At 39.6% G+C, this 5,617-nt stretch overlaps 1 protein-coding gene across 1 annotated transcript in view; it reads left to right on the top strand.

The window, feature by feature from the left end:
* Positions 1 to 5,617, top strand: part of zgc:63863 (TBC1 domain family member 20) — a 55,910-nt gene that overhangs the window by 24,501 nt on the left and 25,792 nt on the right. The window contains exon 10 of the transcript XR_001310280.1: positions 2,313 to 2,459. The gene's annotated coding sequence lies outside the window, so the exon portion shown is untranslated. The remainder of the gene's footprint in view (positions 1 to 2,312; positions 2,460 to 5,617) is intronic.

Raw genomic sequence — 5,617 nt, 5'->3', positions numbered from 1 at the left:
CCCCCCCCCCCCCCCAAACATAAACATATATTTGACCATTACAGCAACTTATAAACAAATCACAACTAAAGCTGGGCTGAATCGAAATCATCAAATAATACAATGTAAAACACATTTAATTTACTCCTTTAAAACACTAGAATTAAAATCATATCAATACTAATCCATATTATGCAGGAAACAAGCTTTAGCATTGTGCTAATTAGCAGCTAATGTACAGTCTAAACCCATTAGAGAAATGTTAGCATAATGCTAATCTCTCAGAACACTCGTGCAGGAAAAACACATTTTCTTGATAGTTTAGAACACAAAAATTAAACTGCACAGTTACACAAATTCATAATATTGCAATAACAAAAAATACTTGCAATAGTAGGCAAATATATTTGTAAATGTAGAAGTTTTCTTGCGTTTCTTTAGATGTTTGCTTCATTTAAAGTTACTTCTGGTTCCGGCAATGTTACTTCTGATATCACACAAGGTTTATTAGAACAAAAGTAAACACCCTGTAGAACCCCCAATTGAGTGGAGGGAGTAGTTTCAACACACCTCTACCAAATATGCATGATAAGATGCACTTTTATCCCTTTATCAAAATAAAAGAATAAATAATGGGAACCATTGAAACAACTATCCTAATATACTGGATGAGGACCTTGCTATGATCAACCGGATCATGGATAGTTTTTGCAGGGTCTTGTTGGGGTCCTCCAGGATAAACTGAGACAAGTTTTTGTGCAGGAGCAAAAATCGACACCTCTACAAACATTCTAAATATTTCCAAGTGCCATGACAGGACCTGTACTCATCCCTCTTCTATAAACTTCCACTTATCCCTTCATCACCACATGAAAACAGAGTAAATCAACAGTTGTTTAGTCTTGCCTGTTGTTTGCATTCAACAGCCAGATAAACAATACAGGTCCCAGTAAACTGATGTGACGTACCTGACAGGAAGCAAACCAGATTACATGTGCATGTGACCTCCACTCCATCGCTGACTTCCTCTGTCGGGGGCCTCACGTTGACGCTTCGTTCACCTGATAAAATCTGCTCATACGCCGAGCTCAAGATTCATTTGGTTTTAGTTTAGTCGGAGGAATCGGCAAACCACGCTGAGAGATCAATTCACTTTGAGTGTAATGACTATTGATTCTGTAGGAGCAGAGAAACAGAGCAGGAGCTGAATATATTTAGATAAAAAAAATGCTTTGGTCTTTTAAACTGTGCTGTTTTTTTTTTCCTGCTGTTGGATGCGAAGGCAGAGGCGTGGAGGTGATACACTGTCACACATGCATGCTTTGTGTGGACCTACAGACCATACAATCAAATGCACTAAGGAAAGTTTATCTAGGAGGACCCATTTTTGTCTGATGTTTTACCTGCTCATAAGTCTTTGATGGATTTTCTTGTTTCATGATGCACCAAATGTTTTTAACCGGTGAGCCCGATACCATCAGAGGGTCAGGATCTTTTAAACTGTGTGCAGATAACAGACTGGGTGGTCCTTATCCTCTTTAAAACAGGGGAGTCCAATCCTAGTCCTCGAGGACCAATACCCTGCCTAATTTAGAGGTTTCTCTGCTCCAAACACCTGTTTTGAATGAAAGGGTGATTAACAGATTTCTGCAAAACTTGGAAAAGGTAATTTAGTCACTGAATCAGGTGTGTTAGAGCAGGGAAACAAAAACATGCAGGACAGCGGCCCTCGAGGACCAGGATTGGACACCTCTGTTGTAAAGGATACCAAGATGCCTTCAAAATCCCATTTCCTATAACGCCAGACTAACGCATGCGGAAGAAGCACTATAGTTTGTGGACTAATTTCAACAGAGAAAAATAAATGCGCCATGATGTTTTGTCTTCTGTATTTTAGATTCTCCTCCGCGTTTCCATCACCTGGCTTTCTGATTGGTTGCACGTCACATTCAACAAGCTGCGAGCTCATTTGTACGCTGGGAAAACTGCACACTCTGGGATATCGGGCCAAAACAATCCAACACATTGTACATCCTTGATTTTAGATCGGAGCAGTCCTGACGTCCTTCCAAGCCATCTATATCACTCTTACACCACACAAGGCAGGAATATCTCATATGATTATCTTTACAGTCATCACGGTAATCAGGGTGTCCTTAAGATTATTGGAAGGGGAAAATCGAGCCTAAAATTGGCACAATCATCTTGCCGTGTGAACCATGGATTTAAATAAACTCTTGCAGCTGTGTGACAATTTAATTATTTTAATAGTCTAGGATTTACAACTGGCTTAAGGTCAGCGAATCATCTGAACTGTTACCTCTGATTGGCAGGTACTTTCCTGGGTTCCTGGGTTTACAGAACATGACCAGATCTGGGGTGACCAATAAGATTTTGGAGGTGGACCTGGCCCTCCTGAGGCCACTATCTGATGGTGTTAATATATGCCTCAGTCTACCACGACTTGCAGTCAGATTAAGGTGAGATGTCCCACATGTGACCATGTAAAAGTACAACACAAGGTCTCGATCTGAAAGGTGAGTCGAGTGTTTTTTCTGCCGCTGTACTTCCTCCACTTTATTTCCTCTGATGTATCAACACGGCCAAGAAATCCCTCATGTATTAAATAGCTCAAAGACCTTTCTGCTTCAAGAACCTCTTTTCCCCTCTGTCCTCTTATCTTTCTCTTACGTTTTCTTTACCTCTATCTATCCCTCGCTCATCTCTCCTTCTTCCATTTTGCTTTAATTCTTCCTCTTTGTTTATCTTTGTCCAAAAGCAGAAGTTACGGTTTCACCTGTATGTTTATGATTGTGAAAGTGTGTGTGTGTGTCCCTGACAGGCTTTGTTGGGTCATGAATCTTTTACCCTTACCAGTCAGCACAAAATCAACACAAATGCCCCCCCCACCCCCCAACATATACAGCTGGGAAGAAAAACAACCGTGGAGGATGTTTTTTTTTTCTGTTGATCCCCTGTATGTTAACTTGTGAAAGACAAATGGAGAATGAGAGAGCTGAAAAGATAAAATGTCAGAAAACGGAGGGGAGAAGAAAGAGGCGAGGCAGAGACGGGATGAGAAAGTGGAAAATTAAACGCAAAAAAAAAAAGAAAAATGCTGAGGAGGAAGAGACACAGGGCAAGAAATCTTGCGGAGGAGAAGAATAGGAGGCATGAACGTGGGGAGGAAGAGGAAAGCTGGACCGGAGAGAAAGGTGTGGGCTTATCTCGGCGGCCAGGCCTCCGTAAGGTCACTGCAGACCGACGGAGGAGGGAGGATGTACAGAACGAGGAGGTGAAATCGCTTTACAGAGTGACGCAGAGGAGAGAATTATTTGCAGAGTTTGAAAAACTTTCAAATGACTACACAGGCAGCAAGTAAATGTAAACAGCTTATGAAAACACTGCATATTTAAGTATTTTACTACAGGTAGCGCAAAGCATTTGAAAACTGTTCATTCAGTTTCACTTTAGGGTTGTGGATTTGAGCTTTTCTTAGCTGTCAACAGCAAAACACTTGCAGAAATGCAACTTTACTGAATCAAAGCATTCCTTGAAGAAATACATGTTGCTTCGGTCATACCTGACTTTTAAACTTAATTATGTTTGCAAAAAATGTTATATGCAAATATATATACATCAAATTTTAGGTGAGTATCTGTAACATTGAACTGAATAAATTAAATTGTCTCCAAAAGCTAATTGGTTGTAATATTTCCTAAACATTTCATTCAAATCAGTGCAGTAATTCACTAACAGACAGTATTTTTAGTCAGATGTGATTGCAGTGTTGATATTTATGAATTTCACATGCTACAAGTTCAGTGTTAGATGTGAAACATAAAAACTAAATTTGCTGTTTTGAGCATTTTGAGCCACTTTTCCATAAATTTAAAGTCCAGTCCCCAACCATTCTTATCTGTCAAAAACACATGAAAATTTAAAAGTCAAATTTACTTCCTGTAAAATGAAGGAATTATTTAGTTATGTTTGTGGTGCACTGCTTTTTCCTGTCTCAGTCGGTTATTTTCTGCGTGTCCAAAATAAATAAATAAGTAAATAAAATAAAAAATGAATAAACTCAGAGCTGGAAAAAGCCAAAAAAAAAAAGTAGCTTGTTAGTGGTGGAGGGAAATAAACAAGCATCATTGATGAGTTTGTGACACTGTATTCTGTCGAAAGTTGTTTAAATCTGTATTTAACAAACCCCATCACACAAAACCCTTCTTTATGTTACAGAAAAAAATAATATGCAAAAAATAAAATAGAATACAAGCTGTTGCTAAATGGTTATTGTTGTCTAGTTTGGTAAAAATGTAGGTGGAGGAAGTGTTTCTGCTTGTCTTGCAGATCTTTTCCTATAATTGGTGAACATTGTCAGAAAACTCGAGTCTAGAGGGAAGTTTTTGTTCTTTTATTTAGAAGGGCTGACAAACCTGAGATTTACTGATCAATTGGTTTTGTTTAGTTGAGAAGAAAAACACGTTTCGACAAGTTATAAGGTGTAGTTGGGCTACATCTCCATGTTGTCACTTTTAGGCTAATGTGCAAAAAATGCAAACAATTTAGTCACTGAATCAGGTGTGTTAGAGCAGGGAAACAAAAACATGCAGGACAGCGGCCCTCGAGGACCAGGATTGGACACCTCTGTATATGCAAACAAATGTTTTTTCTTTTACTTTAAGTAAAATAATTTCAGCAAATTGAATTGGAAAATCCAATTAAATGCTCTCCAAATTGAATCTCTGTGGTTTAATCCAACAGGTTTTCAGTATGTGCAGGCGGAAATTATCCTTTTATTCATATTTCTGAGTTCTTTCCTGAGATGTGTCATCTGCACTCTGCCGCCGCTAATATTTCCTGTCACCAATCACTGTCAAACAGCCGAGAGACTGTAAACAGTAATGACTCACCTCGTGTTTTTACCTTTTAAACAAAGCAGAAAAACAACCAACTAAAAAAAAAAAAAAGTCTGCAAGTTTAGCTTCAAAAACGGTAAATTTAAAAAAAAAAGATGGCAAAAAAATAACACAGTTCTGATAGCTTCGCATGGGGGAGTCCTGAGTAAACAAACACTGATCCAGAAACCACTGATCCAGCCTTTCTTCAGCTCCCTGGGTGCAATCACTCCCCTCCTCTCTTCATCTCTTCATTAAGGTCAACCTGATTTTTTCTTTTTTTTTTTTTTTGGGTGGGGGTGACAGTAGTTTGGAAGAGGAGGAAGACGAACAGAGCGAAGGATGTAAGAGGATTTGGAGCTAATTAGGGGAGTAGGAGATGAGGGAAGAAACATGATAGAGGGAGACAGAAGGAGGAGAGATGAAGGCAGACACTGAAAAAGAGGAAGTGGGCAGGTGAATCTGCTCACTTAGCTCCCTGGTGTTTAATATCACTCTCCCACTCGTTCACCGCTCCTTCTTCCTCCTTGTGCATTTATCCCCCTCTCCATCTCTCTTTAATATTCCCTCTTTCTTCCCACAGCCCTCTCCTCCTCCATCACTCTTCCTCTCCCTCCCTCCAATGATTTCCTCTGTTTCACACCTCTGCTAACAGAGGGGACTGGCCAGATGGATGCAGGTGTGTGTGAGTGTGTGTGTGTGTGTGTGTGTGTGAGTGTGTGTGTGTGTGTGTGTGTGTG

This window comes from Austrofundulus limnaeus, unplaced genomic scaffold, assembly GCF_001266775.1.
Source record: "Austrofundulus limnaeus strain Quisiro unplaced genomic scaffold, Austrofundulus_limnaeus-1.0 Scaffold56, whole genome shotgun sequence".
Taxonomy (NCBI): Eukaryota; Metazoa; Chordata; class Actinopteri; order Cyprinodontiformes; family Rivulidae; genus Austrofundulus; species Austrofundulus limnaeus.
Note: the sequence above shows the minus strand (reverse complement) of the source record. Positions and strands in the feature narration are given on the sequence as shown.